Source organism: Struthio camelus, chromosome Z (assembly GCF_040807025.1).
Source record: "Struthio camelus isolate bStrCam1 chromosome Z, bStrCam1.hap1, whole genome shotgun sequence".
NCBI lineage: Eukaryota > Metazoa > Chordata > Aves > Struthioniformes > Struthionidae > Struthio > Struthio camelus.
The window spans coordinates 18,936,545-18,959,152 of record NC_090982.1 but is presented as its reverse complement, the minus strand read 5'-3'; the positions used below and the strand labels follow the sequence as shown (position 1 = coordinate 18,959,152).

The 22,608-nt window shown below is 39.9% G+C and overlaps 1 protein-coding gene and 1 long non-coding RNA gene across 11 annotated transcripts in view; one reads left to right on the top strand and one right to left on the bottom strand.

Annotated features, from left to right (window-relative positions):
• Window positions 1-5,074, bottom strand: part of KDM4C (lysine demethylase 4C) — a 279,152-nt gene extending 274,078 nt beyond the window's left edge. For 5 of the 9 annotated variants that reach the window (XR_011137826.1, XR_011137825.1, XM_068927788.1 and 2 more), the window contains exon 1: window positions 4,917-5,074. The gene's annotated coding sequence lies outside the window, so the exon portion shown is untranslated. Of the gene's footprint in view, window positions 1-2,327; window positions 2,467-3,982; window positions 4,132-4,716; window positions 4,859-4,916 lie in introns of those variants that run through there. The other 4 variants (XM_068927794.1, XM_068927796.1, XM_068927789.1 and 1 more) reach the window with 4 other exon arrangements.
• A 5,918-nt stretch (window positions 5,075-10,992) lies between these two features.
• On the top strand, window positions 10,993-22,382 carry LOC138064804 (uncharacterized). 2 transcript variants are annotated; one of them, XR_011138061.1, is made up of 4 exons: window positions 10,993-11,057; window positions 15,537-15,649; window positions 17,989-18,225; window positions 19,270-22,382. It is a non-coding gene; the product is annotated as an uncharacterized lncRNA (long non-coding RNA). The 2 variants fall into 2 exon arrangements; XR_011138062.1 differs by lacking the exon at window positions 10,993-11,057 and adding an exon at window positions 13,188-13,320 and having other exon boundaries at window positions 19,270-20,049.
• Window positions 22,383-22,608: the final 226 nt, after the last annotated feature.

Here is a 22,608-nt window from a genome sequence, read left to right as displayed (position 1 = left end):
ATACATTCATTCCCAGCTTCCAAGTTTTTAATAGAGCAATTATTTTACTCTATCATTGTTTAAACCATTGCATGTTGACCATAAACTAAGACTTTCTGTAGTTATAACCTGGGCTCCAAAATAGCATATCCAGTACTTCACACAAAAAGAAAATTTTTATGCAACCTATTCCTCACTTTTTGCTCCTCCTCTGCCTACTGTGAAATGCTGCAGTAGGTAAAGAAAAGCTCCTGGAAGGCTCCACAACTTAAGCAGAAATGGAGTCCTCTGTTAGCAGAGGACTTGATCTCATGATAAAGCATTGCAAAGCAAATACCCAAAAGAAAAATAAGTGCATTTCATCTCTGCCAGCTGACTGTTTGACTTTTATAAATAAAACATCTTCAACCCGCTAAGGCCAACTGGTATAGAAGAGAGGGGCAACATTTAGTTTTTATCACCGACTTACTTTCTCTGTGCTCACCCGATTCCCAGCATAATGTACTTTCTCTGTGCTCACCTGATTCCCAGCATAATGTTCCTTTAGAGAAAGCCCACAATCCTCACGTTTTCAGGACTAACGAATGACAGTCTGACGTCAAAGTTTCTCAGAAACCACCATTCACACAAACTACTCTTCAGCGTACTCAGAGAATATATAAATGGCATACCATTTAACACATCAGGCTGCTTAACATGAACACACAGGACAGATCCTGCAAAACACATGGCTCTAATCCACAATATTATAACAGGAAAGAAGCAAGAGTATTCTTTTTGCCTATATTGAAGTACATTGTACCGCTTTGTGATGCAAAAAGTTCAGTGAAGAATAATCTGTGTTTTTAGTATTTGTACAGTGGGAATTTGCAATGATTATAACTCAATAAAACCAGAAGAGATTTCCACTGGGACAAAAAAAGAACAGCTCAAAAATATTACCAACTCAAATGTAAGCCATACCTACAACTCCTAAGGTGACAAAGCTACTAAAAGTCAGCTTTTTTCTCTAATAGTAGGCACTTACTTTTCACTGATCTCACTTTCTAATATTTGCCATCGTTCTTTTAGATCAAGTATTCCAAACAGTCAATCTGTAATCAAAGCCTAAAGAGTTTCATTCCTAAAAATAAAAATTTATCAAAACTATAAGAATAAAACTCAGATATTTATATGGGGTCATGACAGATAACAAAAAAGCATATAAAGTTTTTGAACGATAAATCTCCTAGTATTTCTTATAACTGTTCTGCTTACTTCATCTTTAATTTTACATTTATCAGACCCAATGGTTTCTTAAAACTCATTTACTCCTATTCCTTCACTCAAATCTTATTTGCAGACTTCTACATTTTTTCTCAATTCTAACTTGTTTAAGTTTTGAATTACATATCTTTTTTTCTCCAAAACCAATGCACTATTACAAAGAATTTATCCCATTCCAATTAGAATCATTCACAATTTTATCAAGTTATAAATCATTACTTTTAAGTGAGGACATAAACCTTGAATGTGAAACAAAACCTGACCCACCACACCAATCTCTCTATTATAGACTACCTACTAAGAAGTTTGAAGGGAGTAGTTATCTAACATCCTCTTAAAGAACGCTTGCCCATTAACAATTAACATTTCAATTTTATTAGACAGAAGCCAGCAAGAAATCCTAGATCCACTGAGCCAAAACACACCAGCCTCAACCAAGTTATTCAAATCGTTCTAGCAGAAATGCCACAGAGAAACAGAAACGCATTTTGTTTGTGAATTTAAGCACTCCTCTATACAGTTTGCAACACAGGCAAAGAAGTTTCCTACTATCTCAGATAAAAAACTCAAACTGAATAGACATATTTACAAAGATGAGTTTTGAATTTTAACATCTTAAGTTAAAACAATGATGATTTTTCAGATCTATTGTTAGCATAATATTGTTCTTATCTTTATCCAAAAGTTAAACTTACACAAGCATTCATTTTTAATCCTTGATTCTCTTTTAGTCAGTAGGACTATTCATGTGAATAAAGTTAACAACTTAACATACTGTGTTTAACATCACAACTGTTGACATATGAGATAAAACGGGAAAAAATACAGGCCTAAAACAGTTTGAATTGCAATATACAATGCTACGTAAGAGACCAGAAATAGTTCCTAACCACAGTGAATTCAGAATGCCCTCTAGACTTTGCATCAAGTGCTTACAAATACTTTCACTGCAGGATTAGGATATGCAACAATTACTGTCCTTCAAATATAAAATATCTTGCTCTGTAAACTTGCTTAATTATGACTCAGTTTATCAATCTAAGTGACCATCAAGGAAAGAACTCAACATGCCACTTATTTACCTTAATATTTCAAGTCTCAAAACAGTATCAGGTGACTAGGAAGATTTGTTACTAGATAAGTATTAAAATGCTAAATCATAAACCCCATGCACATTATGTTCAGCATCATGCTAAAGAAGCATATCCCAGTAAAAGACACCTATAAAAAAAACAGAAAATTTCAGAATTAATTAATCATAGAACTAAGTAGCCCAATAAGAGCCCCTAAGAAGTAGCGCAATCAAGAGCTGCTGAAACTGAGAAAGGCCTAAAAACTATTTAATCTATTTTTTAAAATAGTTAAGTATGAAATCACCTTTTTTTTTTTTTTTTAAGATAATTACTGTATTTGTGCATAATAGCTTAGGGTAATTATTGTATTTAGCACTTGCCAATGTAATTTGCTGATTTGAATGCATTACTACGGTAATTGTGCATTTGGATTTGGTGTACAACTGTCTACCAGACTTGCTTAAAAAACAGTGGCCCTGAGCGTGTGTGCGTGTGTGTTGTACTCAATCTACTCATCAAAAATTAAAGACTAAAATTAATAATACTTAGAAGGATTTTTTTTTTCCATTTTATAATTACTTTAAAAATTCAGAGGTCAAATCAGAGAGTTTTACAGACATGGTCTAAATGTTTTTCTCTTACACATATTTGCTCTAAATTTTATCCAACTATTATTTAAATTATGCCAACTTATCTGGAGGAGATAATTTTTTTCCTGGGTCAGTCACAAAAAAGAATATTGCTCTTGTACTTAGCTAAAAGTCAGCCATCAGCTGCCAAAAACCAAAAATATAAGCACCACTCCAAACTACAGTTGAGAATAAGATAAATACGACTGGCAGTGGTTCAGTTAACCCTCATTTCAAATAATGAAGACTAGCTCATGCTAGTTGTGTCTTCCCTTGCTTTATATTTGGAAGATGCTTCTGTGAAGCAGCATCATTAGCTGGTTACCATGGCTCCAGGAAATATAAAGGCAAGGCCCAAGACATAGTTTATACCACAGGCATTGATTACAGTTTTGTCAAAACAAGAATGTGATTAAAAACCACTGCAGGACAACAACAACAGCAGTCTGCATTAGCTGTCATTAAATTTCTTTCTTGTGAAGAGTATTTCAGCTTAAAAGTGACAGTTTTACTAGACATTCTATTATTACTATTGCCAATGTCTTAGATAAGAGCGTAAATATTTATAAAATCGCAGTTTAACAATATCAAAAGTATTTTTTTTACTCTGAAAAACATAAAACACTCTTACAGCACAAGGACATATAGTACTTTTCTTACAGAAGCAAACACATCATTAGGTTTTTTTACCCCTCACTGAAACACAGAGTTAATCTAGCAGAAAAATCATTTTCATAGCACATCTCATTTCAGATTCTCAGTTAAAATGAACTGCAGAAAAGAGAAGACTCGTAAAAAGAGGACTGTAAATGTTGCATAAAGCCCTGATGCTGAAGCTGGTTCTGAACGTGCAGAGCACTATAGCCACAGACAGATTAGATAAAGGATAGATGCTGAGTTCAGTATTTTACTCAGAAGAGAGAGGAGTTTTATCATCTTTCCCTAGCACTTAACTACTGTTAACTTTCAGTAATATCTTAACTGCATTAAGATATGAATGAATTTTATCCCTACATCTCTAATTTGATTAAATACCTAGGACTTCATGAAACTTGATGAAGTCCTTCCCAAATAGCCTGTTTTTCCAGAAGGAAAACATGGAGCAAACAGGAGATGTAAAAGTGTATTTCAATCTCTTCATCCACTCGTAAGACCCAGTGAAACAGCCTGATCTTTCAGAGCCTTTTCCCCAAGCAATTCAGGATTGTCCTGACCTAATATTACAAGATACAAATGAGAACATGAGACTATTTTCCCGACACCTGCTGCTTTCGTTTTCTATTCTCGACTCAACACGCCTATCCACCCACTCGCAGCGCAAAAAACATCTCCCACCGGAGGAGACCCCAAACCACACCGCAGCACGCAGCTCCTCGCCCCGCTCTCACCCCCTCTTCCACCGAACGGCACCCCCGACCTCGACAGAAAGCAGACGGGGCTCCCCACAACACCACGGCCTCCCGCCCCACAGTTCAGCTGGGGCCCCCCCGAGCCGCCCAGGCGCTCATCGGCAGCCTGCCCCACGGCAGCGCAGACCCCCTTGCCCCGCCAGCCGGCTGCCCGGCCAGCCGGCACGCCGCCGAGTAAGGCGCACCCCTGCCGCGCTCAGCCTTCCTCCGGCCTTTCCCTCCCCCCTCACCTCAGACACCCCCTCACCCAGGCTGGACGCCTTCTGGCCTCCAGTCCGCCCCGCCCTCACCTCAGATACGCCGCACGCACGGACGCCCTGGCGCCAGCCCGCCCTCGCCTCACCCCGACACCCCTCTCACCTGCCCGGCGGGAGGCGGTTAACGGCCGCGCCGCCTCCGCGAGAGCAAGGCCGGCGGGGGGGGGGGGGGAGGGAACGGGGGACGAGGAGGGTCGCGCTCTGCTCCGCGGCGGCTCCCTCCCCCCACCTCCGCGCGCGCCCCCCTCCTTCCCTTCCCTTCTCCTCCCCTCCCTTCTTCCCCGCCTCGCTCTCTTTTCTCGCCTTTCCGCTCCGTTCGTGCCTTTTTCCTCTTCTCCGTGAGACTTCTTGTTCCGTGCGCGGATGACAGCTGCTGGCTGCGCATGCGCACGGCCCCCCACGCGCACGGGGAGAGCGCGGCGGAGCACGTGACGGGGGGGGGAACGAAGCAGAACTAGCCCAGGGCGGGGCGGGGGCGGGGGGGGTCTATGTCACGTGCCACGGCGCGCCGCGCCGCTTCCGGGGGGGGGTGAGGGGGGTGGGGAAAGGTGCGTTCCCTATCTTAGAGGCACGGTGGTAACGTGAGTGGTGATGTCACGGCGCGGTCACGTGGCTCCAACACTCCGCTCCGCTCCCCGCTGAGCCCCGTAAGGCCGGGAAAGGGGGCGGGGCAGCTGATTGGCTCCTGCGCGTGCTTACCTGGACTGGCACGGCGCGAGGGGCGGGGCTCCCCTGCCTGTGGCGGCCAATGAGGGGCGCCGGCGGGGAGCGTGGCTGCTGGCGGCCGTTAGGATCGTTAACGGTCGCCGGTAGAAGGCGAGGTGGCGGGGCGCGCAGGCAGTGGGGGGCGGGTGCGTCGGGCTCCCGGCGCTCCGTGCGGGTGAGTGCCACGGCCCGGCGCCGGATCCGGTTCTGGGCAGGGACGGGCGCCGACGGGAGCTGGCCCCGGCGTTGTACACAGCCGCGCGGGCGGCCCAGGGGCGGGTGAGTGGCGTATCTCGCTTTGGGGGAGCTGACCACGGAGGAAGGCAGCTGCCGAGGGGAGAGGACAGAGGGCTGTAGGCGTCTTCCCTTCGTCTCTCCAGTCGTGCACGCTCTGCCTGGTCCTCTTGTCCCAGCCTCTACTGAGTAGCGTGTGCCTTCAGAGGGACAGCTGGTATCGCTTTCCGCTGGCCGCAGCGGGCGTGCTTGGAAACGCCGCGGCACCTAACGGGAAGCGCGTGAACAAAATTCAGGCCATAAGGTTATGAACCAAGTTGAACTGTTAACCTCTGCAGTCCCCAAAATCAACAGGCAAGTCGTTCCTGGTCCCTAGAAATGGTGCATCTGTTAGAGCGAGCCTCCAAGGTTTTCTACTTGCTTATCGTAATTTCTTTACATCAATCCTAATCTCTTTACGTCATTGCATGACCTTATCAATCAGTGCTGCTATATCAGAGTGCATTTGTTTCCAAATCTTTAATGTCACTTTTATCCTTACATGCCAAGTGTTTACAGAGTCGACATCCTGTTATGCCATGTATATTTCATGAATTTAGTTTCTGAAGTGCTCGAGTACAATGTAATTTTGACCATTGAAGATACTGCTGAAATAAATCAGCCTTTCCCTTACTGTGTCCTATGCTCTGTTATTTAAATTTCTTATTAATTAGTACCCTCTATCTTCCTTTTTAACTGTGAGTCACTATTTGTGTTACAGAAAACATAAAAAAGGAAAAAGAGAAAGGAAAAAGGAAAGGAAAAAGAAAAAAGAAATGGAAAATGACTAAAATATAAAGACTAAGTCCTCTTTAGATATGCTTCTTAAAACATCTTTTGTAACAAAAGAGGTCTTATTTTAGACTTGGTTTTATCTTTGACTGTCAAAGTCATTCTACAGTACTGAAGATAAAGGGAATATTTTCAAAAAAGGGACATGTCCAGCATCATAAGCTAGCTTCAATAGCAGAGGCGCGTTGTTCTGTCGTTTGGTCCAAGCGCTACACCTCAAGTCATAGTAGTACTTGTAATACTACATCTGCAGTCCTGAAAACACTCAAGCAGTCTTTAAATAGCTCTGCCTTACAGAGATATTTCCAGTAATGTCTACAATCAGTGAATTCACATTCTCCTTATCTGCCTGAGGAAGGGACTATCATTTCACTGAATATAAGTAGGAGAAACAGAGGAGGTCATTTGCCTTTCTTTTCCTTCCATTGGCCTTTGCAGCAGTGAAGAAGAAAATATTCATTTAACGCTTTTTTCAAAGAGAAAGCTGTGCAGTTTAATACAGCTTTCACTTGTTTTTCCTGCTGTCCGATCCTGCTTCTAAAGCGCAAAAGGTTGATCACACTTACTGAGGGACCTACAGTTGTTTTTGAGTAAGAGCTCTTAAGCCTCATGCTGAATATTTGTTGAAGAGAAAACACAGCAGTGATTGACTCGGTTTGTCTTCTCTTCTGGGCTTGCATCAGGCTGTAGTATGTTATAGTATTGCCTGAGCACAGGTTTCCTGTGCCACTGGCTCAGCACTTTTTTAAGTGATGGCCTGAGGAAACAGGTAGTCTGAGTACACTAATCCTCATCAGTGTGCTATAGAAACCTGTGCCTTGACATCATCTTTCAGAGCTAGCAGCTTGGCACCTCTGTCTTGCTAGATGTAGGTAAAGCATCAGCCTTCAGAATACTTACGGAGCTATACAAGGTATATAGATCAGTATTTTTAGCTTTACTAAACTGCTATAGCACAATGCTTTCAGCACTTGCTGGTCGCCTTCTTTACCTTCGTGTGTTAAGCCTGTACCAGTGTATTTGCTGACATGTTCTGGTGGCATGAAGATTTTTTTTCCTTAACGATGTTTAAGGAGGGTTTTGTGTACTTATTTTTTTTCTGGCCTTTGAGCTGTGCATAGTAACACCCTGATCATGTGACCACAGTCCCAGTGGAGAAAAGTCGTAATCCATGGGTTCCCTTGCCTTTGTTTTAAGTTGCGGATCAAAGCAGTACAGTATCATAGTATAGGCTTCTCTAGCTCTTGGGCACTATACAAAAACATGGATTTCTGAGTTCACTCTCAAACATATATATGTATAAGTACTATGCATGCTACTCAGAAAGATATTCTAGGAACTCAGGACAAAAAATGGCCTTTCTGCTGTGTGATGTTCTCAGTTTTTTTTCCTCTTTAACCTCTTTTGCCTGGGCTAAGGTTAGAAGCTGCTCCTGTTCAGATAGGAGATGTCTGCTTAAATAAGTTACAAACTTGTCCTCTTTAAAAAAAAAAAAAAGGAAAAAGAAAAAAGAGAAGGTCCACGAGCCCAAGTACTAACCAGAACTCTGAATGAAGCCAACAACATGTCCTACCTAAGTCATAGGATGACTTAGGTAGGAAGGGACCCCTGAAGGACATCCAGCCCAGTGCATCCAACTCAGAGCAGTTGTAACGACATAGGTTATTCGAGGCTTTGTCCAGTAGAGCTTTGAGTATCTCTGAGGATTGAGATTCCACAGCTTCTTTGGGCCCCTGTTTCAGTGTTGGACCAGTATCATGGTGGTTTTTTTCCTCAGTCTAGTCTGAATTTCGTGATACGCAGTTTGCGTCTGTTGATCTAGTCGTATCACTGCGCATTTCCAGGACAAGTCTGGCTCCATCCTCCCTACCTCCTCCCTCTGGGACAGGAACAAGATCACCCCAAAGCTTTCCTTCTTGAGGCTGAACAAACCCAGCTTTCTCAGTTGCTCTTAATGTGTCTTGTCCTCCAGTCCTCAATAATCTTGAGGCCCTCCACTAGACTTATTCCAATTTATCAATGTCTGTGTTGTACTGGGAAGCCCAAAACTGGACACACTATGATCATTCCTCCAAGTTTGACTCAGGGTGTTTCTTTTTCCTTCTTGAATGTAGGTCACTTCTATATTGTGTACCAATAATGCCAAGAAATCTTGGAGCTGTAAGCAACCTGTTTGCCTAACGTTATCAGTAGCATAGCTGTCTGTGTTCTGAGGCAGAAAAATCTTTCCGGTGGAATTCCACTGCTATACTGCCTAAAACGCAGGAGGTGGCAGCAAACACCAGGAAGCAAACAGTGCTGCCAGCGCAAAGCAGAACAGCCTTGGGCAGTGAAAGAGCTTTTACCATGTTCCCAATATTACTGTGTAGTCTGCGTGGCTTGCTGAAAGTTCTATTATAGTACACTGAGCTATAAATCAGAACTTGAACACTGGCTGTTTGAATGTAATCCTGACTGAAACTTTCCCTAAGTTGTGTTTTAGGTTAACAGTCAGGATGCAATTCAGTAGGGTTGCATAATACATAAGTTAATAGGTTGCATAGACTACAAGGTGGAACAGAACTTACCCAAGGATATACTAAATGGGTAGCCTCTTTCCCTTAAAGTCATTAAATCAGATCAAAAGTATTTTAAGTGCTCCAACTCAGACATACATTTTGCTTACTTGATGCAGAAATTCTGAGAATTTCTCTGCATCTGTTAAACAGGTCAGACAAGATAATCGTAAATATCACTGATGAGTTGAGAATTCACATTAAGTATTCATTTTGACTTCCTGCTGTTTTATATTAAACCTTACTGTATTTAATATTGATCACTTCTATGGTAAAGCTTAACTATCCGGACAGTGTTCCTTTCAGCCAGTAACTCCCATTCCCCAAGCAAAGTGTCAGGGTAAGATAGAAGGGCTTGCACATGTGGGCTCAAGGACGTCCATGCGCTGTTGAGGGAACTACGCTGGAAGAGTGCACTGCAAGTCTTCTTCAGTGTCACGTCTCGCAAGCCCGAGTTCTGGCCTCGCAGTCTGTTCAGTTCTATTGCTGACCAGGAGTTGAAGTTAGAGAGGAGGAGTCGCCACTGCCTTCTCAGGCATCATTAGTACCTAACAGCCAAAGTTAAATTAAATTGCATTATTTAGTAATAACGGGCTTTTTCTTTGTCTGGTTGTCTTCTTGCTGTTAGTGGCATGAACAATTTAATGCTGCTATCTATCTCTACCAGACAGATGGTCAAGAATCTTGATTCTACTATAGCACAATAGGGATGAAAGATTTAAAATACCCAATTAGGTCACATTGTCTCCCCTTGGTCAGTGAAATTATGTTCCTTCCAGTACAGTGAATGAGTTGTCTGACCTAATTTTAATAGAGTTCTGTTCAAAATTTTCACAATATCATCTGCTTATTTTCTCAGCTGCACCCATGTGACTTCCATCGTCTTTTTTATGTATAAAGACAATTGCCAGGATAACAACAAGGCTGAAGATTAATACTGAAAACAAGGAAGAAGGCTGAAAATTTTCTTTCCTGTCATTTTAAGTAAATAAAAGAATAAGTATGTGTAAACTAACCCTAAAAAGGGTGCAAATACACTCAGTTATTAAATATTTCACCCAGTTATGTGCTATGCATTTGGTTTGTGTGATACCAATATCCACTGAAATACATGAAAAGAAAGCTTCCCAAATCGTAAATTGGGCACAGACTCAAGACCGTCTTTCACTGTAATCAGTGCTTCCTGGCAGTTAAGAAATGTGTTAGGGGCACCACAGTGTTCTCATAACTTTATTAGGAAAGTGATGGGTGCGTGGAGCACTGTACTGGTGATAACTGGAAGATAATGCTCTTCTTGCTTTAAATAGATCTCAGAAAAGAAAGTCTTGTCCTGTGTTTGCTTATTTTGATCCCACATTGCATTCCCTGCATGTTATTTCCTTATACACCGAATCTGTGTTTTATTTCAGGATGCAATAGGTGGCAGTCTTTCTCTTCTGTTTGTCTTGTCCACTAGCAGTTAACAAGTCTTTTTCTCCACGCTAAGAAGGACTAATATGCTCAGACTGGAATAGCAGAAAGCCAGGAAAGCTGAGCTTTGCCTATAATTGATCTGCTTGTGCTGAAGCCGTAAATTAAACCCCCTGTAAACAGTTCACCGGGCACCCAGACTCTGGCAAACATGAACATGAACCTGCAAACAAGTGGCATATAGCCCTCACCATCCTTTCTTGCCATGGTCTGGTTTAAGAGCTGAACTGACAGAAATTAATTAAGTCCCTTTATAAAGCTCCCATCCAAAAACACAAACACATTCTACCATTTATAACTGGACAGGTGAATGAGGGGGAGTTGCTCACTGGTGTTTGGCCTTGCTCAAGAAAGGCAATAGAGCTGAGAGAGAAAGGGCTGAAAAGAATCATCGAACACTGATTGGGCGAGTACTGAAGCAGAATCCGCAGAAAAGAGCTAACAATCTGGTTTAGCCTGGCTGCTGCTAAAAATGCCTCAACAGGTGAAGGAAAAAAGTGTCTCCAGTTGTTTGATTGTGTTTAACCAAACTGGAATTTTTCTTTTATTGAATCAGTTTGAATAAAATACTTTATTTTTTCCTAGAGCAGTGCAGAAAGGTTTCGGCCGCCTTCTCCAATCAAAAGTCACACCTATTGGCCTAATGCAGGTGAGATGTAGCAAAACTTAGCTTTTCAAGTTGAGTAAGCCCCAAAACATGATGGACCTGTTCTCTACCACAGCTGACTTAGAGCTGCAGAGAAGTCCAATACTCCCATGATCATAAGCGGAAATCAAGAACATATGTTTAAAATAAGAAAGCAGTACTCCCATGACCTATCCATTGGCTACATTGTTTATTCTGAGATCTTTTGTTTTTGAAATCTCTTTCTGCAATAATACAGAAAAAGCTGAAATAACTTTACAGAACAAATTTGAACAGAACAAGTTTAAAGGAAAAAATTACCTAAGTGTATATGGCTCAAAGTAACGTTTCAAAATACTGTTTTCTAGTATCTTGCTTTAAAATTCTTGAAGACTGGAAATTATCTGTAATTTATAGTAAACCTGAGTTGCCACACTTCTAAACATTCACTTACATTCTAAATTACAGTGTCTCATATGGAAGAAGAAGGGATGTAATTGTACAAGAAAATAATTCAAAGCAGGAAATCTCATTTTTGCCTTTAAGATTGTGTTTCAGACATCAAAAAGTTTGGTGTCAGTAGTAAGACATTTAACTAGCTTTAGGTTACGTATGCAACATCCTGTAGTCAATGACTTAAATTGCGATTTGTAAGTAATTGGGATTAACATAAAATGTATACATTTTCTTAAATTTGAAGTTTTAAAGGCTGATTGCTTTGAGAACCAGCATAATATAATTAAGTACTGAAATAAACTCGATTATTTGATTTTGATATTCTGTAGTTTTATAGCTTTATTTTTGGTTTAATTGTCTTTGCAAGAATCTTTACAAGGATCATATATTTCAAGTTATTTATGTAATATTTTTAATGAAATTCAAAACACTGATGCTGTCACATTTCTCAGTAAGCAACATGAATTCAGAACCTTTGAGGATATGGGAGCATACTATCCAAGCAACTCTGTAAGATGAGTGTGCATTTTTGGCCTCATGGGTGATTTCATTTGGCCTTTGGTGTGCTTCAGCTTAGTTGTTCATCCCTTTAATGCTGGTATAATAATGCCTGTAGCATCCGAGCGCCTGAGGAAGTTCATGCTGACTTCATCCAGCACCTAACGAAATATATTTACGTCATTCTTTCTATCTGTAAAACAGGGAAAAATAGCATCTGCTATACTGGAATCTAACAAGGATAATGTCAATGAAGTTTCTATCGATAACATGTGCATAGTATTATCCTCATCTTGGTACATTTTGACTTTATTAAAAACACACAAAGCAAGTGTTTGTTAGATAGAAGAGACTAAAGTCAGCCATGGAATAAATATGAGATGCAGGCTGATGCATATGAATTACAAGTTATACGGGGAAATGCAAGTAGTAAGCAGGTGCATTGTAAATATTTAAAAGAAGTATGTGAACATTCTTGAAGATCAAGCTTTCTCTTTTCTGTTTTGAGGTCAAATATAAGAAGCTAATTTTTAAAAACAATTTTTATTATTTTATTTCTGTACATCCATTCCATACCAAATCTTCTATCACATTACTCTTTTTTCCCACACACAATCTCAATCCTGATTAGTAATTGTGAACCAGCATGTGTCTATTTTGTAAAGATACAGGACAAGTTTCTTTAGTGCCAGTAGGTTTCTTTTCCCAGTGTGGTGATGGGATGTGTATATTGATCTGCTGAACACGAATATGAGAGGTCTGTGCTATACACATGCAGAATATCCAGCACTAGTATCCAGAAAACTTAAATAGAAAGTATCCAGAGAGTTACATTTCTGAGCTCGATAGCTAAGCAAAAATAGTATGTACTTTTAGGGTAATACCAAATCTTCTTTTTTTATTTTGAATGGAAACATTCAAAGGCATTTGCTCTTTGCTCCAAAGAGCAAATCCTTGATTCTTTTCTGCCTTGTTTTTAAAGACATATAGGAACTTTCAAATGTCTCTCCAGAGTAATGACGACAGTTTAAGAGACAATAGTCCAAGGTTTTTTTACCTAAATGACATCAGCGACAGCTCCAATCCAGAGGTCATCCAAGAAAGATAAGCAAGGGTCAGAAGTTCCACAAAAAGGAAAGTGTTTCGTCAGCCTAATTGTCTTGCATTTCTCCCTTTTCACCTATATGTGCAAAATCTGACAGAGAACCATGAGCTCCTCGTTAAGAAATACTGAAAACAGAAGGTAGTCCCTCTGTCGCAGGTATAAATAAAAGATCCTGGAACAATATTGGACTACTTGCCTTCACAGTTCTGAGAAGAGAGCTTGAAGAGAGTAAGTTTTAACAGTGCGCTGTTGGAAATAAACCTGGCTCATATAATCTCCATTCGTCTAACAGAGCTGGAATTTAAAAATGTGAAAAAGCTGGATTTTAGGTTTAGGACAAACTCATCTTATTGGGGCTTGCACAGTTGGGGTGGCCTCTAATTTTTTAACTAGATCAAGGTCTTGGGACACCATAGAATTAATTAGGGGTCCAGCACCACAAACTGGAACTTCTCTTAAAACACGTAAGCCAGATGTCTAAGCCAGTTTTCAAAAGCTTTCACTGCTATCCCTGTGTTCATACCTTTCACTTGAATTTTAAAAGAAGCCAAATTCGTCACTGGATCTCGATCTCGGAGCCTGTTGCTGCTAGCAGGTTTTTTTTCCAGCTGAGCCACTGCTACACACCTTTTATTCTTCTATGTTTCTTTTATCACTTCAGTGTGCTCTTCCATGTGTCACAAAGTACAGATGGTGAAATGCTTTAGGTCATTCAGTGTTGTCTATTAATTCTTTTGTGAGCCGTTGTTCCAGCTAATCCCCATTTTTCAAATTCTGATTAACTCTATGCAATCAGTCTCTTGTTTTGATCACTAGGCGTGAAATAAAGGGCAACTCTTGACAGCTAAAAGTAAAAGGCATTAAGCCAAATTGTTCTTCCACAGACATCTCTGCAATTCATTGACTTAACTGAAACTATAGAAGATACCAAGGGGAAACTTTCATTATGATAAAGTATTTACAAATATTAGAACTAAAGCTATGTAAGAGAGCTATAGTATGTGCAGAAGAAGGCACGCTTCATACAGATGCTCAAATGTCCCGGTGAAGTAATTTAATAACAAGCAAAAAGGGGAAGGAAAACAGTGAGTGACAGGGAAGCAAACTGATAGTTAGAGTGACATATATAGAGAATGAATGATATATAATATTACAGTCAACATCATAAAGCGCTCATTTGGCCCAAGACTAACAGTATGAAGAGTATAAACCTGTGGAAAGAAGATGAGGAGGGAACTATGCACGTAACTTACTTGTAGCGCTGGTAAAGTAAGCCAATTAGAATAAAGCAGTAACGTTACTAATACACACATGCATGTCTTGTTAGGCTGCATCCAAACATTGTGCTTTCAAATATGTAGCTTGATAATTGAAATGTGACATTTTATGTGTTTCAAAAGCACAGCTAGTCAGACACAGAGACTTTTCACAGGGTACTGAGCTATCATTTAGTATCTGCCTCCTAAATATGATGGGCTTAGTGGCGTTTGTGTGGAACGCAGGCTGATTTCCCATAACGTAGCTTAGACTAATCCAACAGCTTGCTCTTCCTGAGTGGAGAAGACTGCATTCTATGCACATGCATTTGTACACTTCACCACTTACCTTTTATCAGCTCTAGGGCTTACTAGATTCCACCCCCCCCCCAACCGGGTACATTCAGCTTATTAGTCAAGCAAGTAAGAAAGCAGATAGTTTTCTACTAGAGAATTGAATTAGCGCATGAAAGGGGCCCTTCAGTGTAAAGACGTTTCACAAAAGCACTACGCTTATGGAAGAAGCAGACAATAAAATGAGACCTTTTCAATAGCAATCAGTTCAAGGTATCACATGTTATGTTGCTGTCTGTTGGTTCTGTTCTGCATCCTTTTACTAATATAACTTTATCTGTTTGTTTCAAACTTTTTTTTTTTTACAGAGCTTAAAATTAAAGAAAAAGTGGCAGTTTTCTGGATCATTTCACTTCAAATTAATAAGCAGTCCATTGAGTTAAACTGCCTGAACAGTGCAGAAGGTGCTGTTAAGAAATCTGATTAATGAATACAAACTACCGCCTACAACTGTAAGCCAAGTCCTGTCATAGTTGTAGGCTGAGGTTCTCTACCTTCCAAATTAAAAGGCATTTCGGGAATTCCTACATTCTTTAGAAAAAGTAATGTAACAGTATCCTATTGTAATGGTATCCTCTCCCCTGTTTGGCATTTTTGCAGAGAGAGATATTGCATGAATATGCTTCAAATTTATAAAGCAATAAGATGAGCAGGATCAGGAAAAGAGCTGCTTTGAGCTGTACATGCAGTTCCCTTTAGTCTTTCTTTCCTATTTGCCCATTTTCACTAACTTTGTACACCACCATTCTTAGCCCCCTGTCAAGTTGCTGGAAACACTCCTATACAGTAACGGTTACTGTACCCTGCTACATTACTGTCGATTTGCTGTTGCAGCTGCTTTTACTGCAAATGCACAACCTACATTCTGGATTTAATCACTGCTTGGCGATTGCTGTTACCCTCCTTCACCTGCCAGAGAGCAAACAAACATCTTAGTAAGCAAAAAGGTAAGGAAAGCAAGCTTACGACTGCGTGGGACACTGACAAGACAAGGCATTGGTAACACCTGATTAAACTTGTTAAGTCCTCATAAGACTTCATTGAATTATTCCAGGACCTTGCCCGAGCACTTCTAGAAGGAACCCCCCCCCCCCCCAACGCCATTTCCAAGGTAAAATGAAATGCAGATGAGGTCTGACAGCTGTGGCAACCAGCTCTCGGTGTCACTATCAGTTGCTCATCTGACTGCAATCATCACACTACAGTAGCTGACACTCAAAGAGCAAATGACAAACAAGGTGAACATACAGTTTTACAGTTCGAGGAATTGTCAACCAGTCTGGTCTAATCTATTGGCATGCTGTCTATGTACTTCTCTTCCTTTTGGCGAGGAGGAATGCTGCAAAAAATTTCTTGAGTGGCTTATGCTTGTTTTCATATATCTTGCAAGCAAGAGTTTTCAGGTTAGTTCACAGATGGCTTTACAAAGAATGAAATTGAAGAGATTGAGGACTTGACTGTTACACAGAGTCAATCTTTACAGTAAAGTTCCTTTTCCCCACCCTAGCACAAACCTTTGAAAAACACTTTCATTTTTTTTTTGGATGACTACTATAAAGATGCTTTTAAGTAAATGGAAATCCTAATACTAAGACTACAATTTCAAGAGATAATGTGAATGGATCTAACAGCTCCTTGCTGCTGCTCTTCCCTCCCTCTCTTTCACACACTCCCACCACTTACCAGACTTCTTTGTTAGTTGATCCAACTCATTGACTAAGCAGAAAACTAATCCAGAAAAAGATTAGCAAGATTAAATGGTTCATTATCCAAGGGAGGAGGTACAAACTCACAACTGAGAACAGGGAGAGAAGAGATGGAGAAAAGGAAAGAAAGGGCAAAAGTTACTCTTATTTTGGCAGCAGTGAGCTGTCATAAAACCTTAGAGGTGAGACTGTTCATGTCTTATGCACAAAGAACTGGCAGTTACCTTAACTTCCACAAAGACTTTGCAATACTGAATTATGGATTAATGAACAGTATTGTACTTCAGGACACTAAAAGTAGTTTTCCCAAAATATAAAATACTAGTGTAATCTAATACTACATGTAGCAAAAGAGAAAAATCATAAGTAATCAAAAATGTTCAAGTTTTTAAAAATCAAAGATTATGATTATTTCTGCAGAGAGATGCGTATTAAAATTCATGCTCTTGATTTTCAGGAAATTAGAAGCTGGCTTAATCAGTGCCATTATTTTGATCCGCAGAGTTAGAATTGAAAAGTAGTAGTTAGGAGAAAGTAAGTAATCTAGATGGAAAGAAGTATAAAAACAGAAGATGAAATATGAATAGAGGAAATAAAATTGTGGTTAGTGGGGTCTCAAATAAACAATTCTACCTATGAGCAGGAAGAAAGAATGCAAATGTATAAGCAAAGGAAACAAGAGACTTAAGCAAAGTGTTATCTGCTTCTTAATAATGAGTGATCTATGCTTAATTCTTTGGTTATTTGTTTTTTTACTGAAGGAGTAAATGCAAAAAGGTATGACCAGAAAAAAATCTCTTCTTGTTTTTCTTGTTATTTTTCATCTAATACTGCATTCTATTACTTTAAGAGTTTTTCAGTACTAAGTCCCATTTTACAGTGAATATTGCTTACCTTGATTAAAAATCGCTTAGGCAAGGAGATACAGACTGTACTAATCAATGTTCCTTGCCCAGTACTTTCCCTACAAATGAACCTAGACTTTTTCTTTGGGAAAGTATTGCTCATCTACTGGCATGCAGAAGAAGGCATCTTAAGTCTAATACTGTGAAGTAGTCATTGCTCTCGAGTACAGATGCTAATAGGGTATAAGGGTTAGACACCGTGGGATGTATATCTTTGGTTATTTGACTTATAGCCCTCAAATCTCGCACAATCAGTATTCCTGGGAATGGGGCTTTTTTACTGGCAAAATCGGTGTATTATATTCAGATTGACATTCTCTAAGCAGTCCATGCTGTATGAAGGTGTTCATCAGGGGTTCAAGGCCTTTATGAGCTTCCAGCCTAATGGGGTACTGATGCACCCTTACCGGTTTTGCCCCATCTTTTAGCTCTATTTTAATCGGACTTAACGTTTTTTGCTCTTCCTGGTTTCTTAGAAGCCCACACCGGTGGAGTTACCTCTAATTCTTTGGCCAATACCTCACCGAACAAAATAGGACTATTTTTAAATCCTTGGGGAAGAACAGTCCAGCACAATTGTCCTTTCCTTCCAGTGGTCGGATTCTCCCACTCAAAGGCAATCTACTTTTTCCCATACCTCCAACAGTATATTTTTATGCTTTATTTTTATTTCAGAGTTCATCCGTGTTGACTAATAAGGTGAAGGTGTTCCCTTAAAGCACTAAGCTGGATCCTGTTTTTTCTTTCTTGAAGTTCTTTATGAGCACATGGCAGAGGTGACTGCGGTGGCACACTTTTCTAGAAAGCAGTTGTTACTGAGATGAGAAAGCGCGATTGTGCTCTTTCCCTCAGCAAAATTTGCAGACACCACGTTTCTGATTCATGTTAACCTTAATCCAGGAGAAAATAAAGGTGAGTTGATGCTATTGTTTATTTCAGCTTTTAAAAAGATTACCAAAGAAAGTGTTGCATAATGTCATTTTGCAATTGGTAAATGTAAATATAGAGAAGATGCATTTTAAATATTTGCACTTAGGAAGGCTAATGTATTAGCACTGTTAGAAGATGACGATCTCTGATGTTATCATTGCTGTAGTAATAAATTAACTGACTGCTCCTAATTAACTCAGTGTCCATTGGAAAATAAAGATACACATTTCAGATTAATCTGTGGGTAATAGGTGTAGTATTCTATAAGAGGAGGTGTAATAAGAAACTGTGTAACTTTTCAGGTGCGAGTACTATGGAAATTATAGCACCCTCCTGCTTCTCTTTATCTGTTAGTTTTTTTGCCGTGTCATTCTTTGAGAGAATGGCTGTACCAACAAAAAGGTATGAGATAGTGGGTCCTTTGTATCTCATCGTTATGTTAAAATGCAACAAAGGAACTCCTAGTAGCGTCTGAGGCTCCTCTGCTTCCCCCACCACTGCATGCTACCATGCTGCTTTAATTACAGATTATGAGATATCTGTTACATTCAAAAAAAGTGAAACACTCAAAAATCAGGAAATGAAAGTGTAGAGTTTCCTTTGCAGGTTTAATTTAGTCCCTGGACACGTGCATTAGAATATTGGTTTTAAATGTTTTAATTCACTGTTGTTTCCATAGGACACAAGTAAATGGTAAATCCTGCTCAGATCATGCCACACCAAGCTAAAACATGCTTACTGTACATGGAACATTTAGAGATGTTACAGCCAAGACCTAAGAAGTCTCTAGGAAGTATAGGCAAACTGATAAGTTTGTATGTTAGCCACATTTGGTGGGTTTACAATTTCTTTTTTAACCAAAGCAGCAAAAAGGTATTTAGTACCAGACTAGGCCACTGTAAAAATTCAAGCCTTTTCTAAGTTATATGTTAACTAAGACGTTATGTAACATTAAAGTATTTATTCAGTTTTGATTCCAGAGCCAGATTGTGCATTACTGATTCAATCTTGGTCTGTGTTTAACAGGCTTACGTGGCAGTGTTCATTAGAATTTTTTTAAAGTATCGGATGCTCTAACTGCTTGCAAATGCAGTTCGGTAAGAACTAACCTTAACAGCTGCTGTCACCAAAAGGATCAGTCCATTTCTTTTACTCCTTTATCCTGGCTGTGCAGTCCTATTTCTCTGCTGTCCTGGAAGTGGTACTCATCGTCTGTGATCCTTCAAGGTAGCAATTAAACTCATTCAGCCAAGAGAAGCATTCCCTTTTTTAGGCTGGATTTGGGACAACGAGATCTTAGATCGGTTCAATCATGTTGTTAAACTACAGCTACCAATATGCCAATGTGGGCAAATCTCTTCCTCAGTAGAGGAAAATGACTTTGTAAATGATTTGCTATTGTCAAAGGATCTTGATCATGCTGGAAGAGTAGTGGAAAAACGAAAACACTGAAGTATGAGAGGCAGGTGACCTGATCTTGCAAATGGTTTCTAGACAAATATTGCAAGCTTTGGTTTCATTAACACTTGTTTAACTGAAAGTCCTGATAGACATCTGGGAACTGGGAACTTTTTTCCGAACAAAAGCTGAAGAAAAATGTTTTTGCATCTCAGCAGTTTGCATTGGCATACTACTTGAAGTACAAACAGAAGTTGGAACTCCGTTTCTGATATAAGATAACGTAAAATAAAACCCTGCACATATGCAGAAGGGACTCTTCTGAAAAACAGCGTTTTAGATTTCCTGAATTTTCAAAATCTATACACTCTGTTGCATAATACCTTTAACTCCTAGATAAGAATAAGAGAGGACAGATGCTTATTTCCCAAAGAGTATCTCAGTACCTTGTCAGCACTATACACCTGTTGGGGTAACTGTATACATCTGAGTGTGCCAGAGAGCACTTTTTTATTGCCTAATAAAACTAGATTGGGCAAGAAAAATTCTTGCAGTGCAATGTGTATTACATAGATATTCATAATAGATAACATCTATTGATATAAAGCATTGAAAGAGATAAAGTTTTAATTGTATAGCCTTATTTAGTGTTTAAAAGTCAATGGACAGAAGTAACATGATAAGAGGTATAATGTATTAAGTAACTGAATTAGTATTCAAGGTCTATCAAGCTTACCTTTGAACCAAGTTAAAAAAGAGCAAGAGACAGAAAGAAAGGCTAGGAAATCACTCACTCAGCAAGATGTAATTCTGAGCTTGTAAGGAAAATAATGCAGATCCTCCTAATTTTCTCCTTTCTCACTTTGGAAGGTTTGCAGAGGATAACTGTAGACTTTTTAAAGATGTTAAAGATAGTAGATCTTGAAAAACAGAACTCCAGACAAATGCATCTGTTAGACATAGCAGTGATACAAGGGGAAAAAAAAAAACACATATTCAGTCATCCTATGATTTTACATGGAGACTCAGCAGCAGCTGCACTACCCTGGAGTGCCAGAATGTTGTAGCCATTGTCATAGAGGTGTGTGGCAGTTCAGTTAGTCACAGCATGAGGGAGCAAGATGGCAATCAGAAATTAAACCTACTGGTGTTTGGAGAGTTAATTCACCATATCTCCTCCTAGGAGATACCTATACCTAGCAGTTACCTCTACTTCCTCCTAGGAAGTAGAGGTAACTGTGGGAATCCGCAACTCCAGGCACAGAGGAAAACGATTTAATTCATATTGAGAAGTTAAGACACCATTTTTTTGTCAGAGACTTAAAATCCTTTAGGAGCTTTTAAAATCATTTTAATGCATGTGGGTAAACCAAACATACAGAGAGTCCCTTCCTACCCACACTGTTATTTTCCTTTTACAGAAGGATGTCAGAGCCCTAAACGCACCAATAGCCCCTAATGGCACTGACCAGCCTCACCGGGGTCCTATGCCCACACTGTGCCCAGGGGCTCCATTTAAGCTCAGCTCTGGGCCTTTAGCCTCTTCCTGAGCTATGTTGTAGGAGTGCTGGTCTCTGGCTTTGACATTTAGATGGACCTGTGACCTACACTGTGACTAGCTTGTCTCCTGGTTGGGTCCCTTGGATGAATGTTGTAACTTGTCTCTAGCCCAGTCTACTGAATGGATATTAGACTCCTGTGGTAGCCTTACGTCTGGTCCTCCCTCTGGCCTTGTTTCCTTTTGCTGCTGATTAGATTCCCTGGATGGACCCTGAACCTCATTCATGCCTTACCTGGGACCATCTATGGACCCATCATAAGCATTTGGCTCTGCCTACTGTGTCCAGACCCTTTGGGATTGTGCTCTGTTGATGGGGTCACTACCTGCACTAGGATAACTCTTGGCTTCTGCCTTGCCTGCTTTTAAGGGGCAAATGGACCTCACTGTTTCCTGAAAGAGGAAACTGACCAGTCACATTAAGGACATTTGGTACCTTAAAAAGCAGAAGATTCTTACCTTGCTTAGTCACTTTCTGCCATGCAGAAAAGAGGATTGGAAGGACTTTAATCTGACCTTAATATTCAAAGATGCTTAGATTTTTCTATCTTCTGCATATCTTTTCCTTTGGAGTCTTATGTTTTTTTTTTCTTTTTACTATTGTTCTTCCTTCTTTCCTTCCTTACGTCACAAATGTGTATTTCCTTATCAGACCTCTCTACATAATTCTTCCTTACTTGTCAAAAAGTTCACATGAATAGTCTATTTGAAAAGAAAAAGAAAACCGTATTTAAATAGTTAAACATGAGTTTGAGAGGTAGTAAGTATATGCACTTATATCTGTGTACATATATCCAAGAAATATATCCAGAGCCTAAGTAGTTGCATGGTCCCAGGTCACTGCCTACACTGACATTTAATGGTCATTACTTTGAGATGAGATATACTTTGAGACGTATGCTCTTAATGTAAAACATTCAAAGACTGCTATGTTGACTTCATAAATGTGGTACATAGCAGATTTTTTAGAGCTTAAATTTCCAAGAGCACAAGGAAAACAGGCTACACCTTGAAGGAAGTAAAGATATGGATGTGTATGCGAGTAAAAATTCTCCAGTACAAAAACAATGAAGTTTGGTATCAAAGCTTGGCATTTGTCATACAATCCTGGGAGGAAGCACAGTTCAGTTTTACTGTAGTTCCAGTTTATCAGATAACTGGAAACACATAAGATTTGAAATGTTACAAGTGTCAGCCTTTAACAAGGTACAGAGATCCTTTCGAATTCAGAATAAGTAAAAGACGGTATCAGCCAGGGACTACCAGACGAGGAAGGTATGCTTAAAAGCTTAAAGGTAAATTAATCAAACGTAAGACACAAATTTGTCTAGCAGACATCTCACTGAGGAAGCTTTACAATGATTCTTACAGAAACAAGGTATGCTGCGTTATCTGATAGGAGATTATTA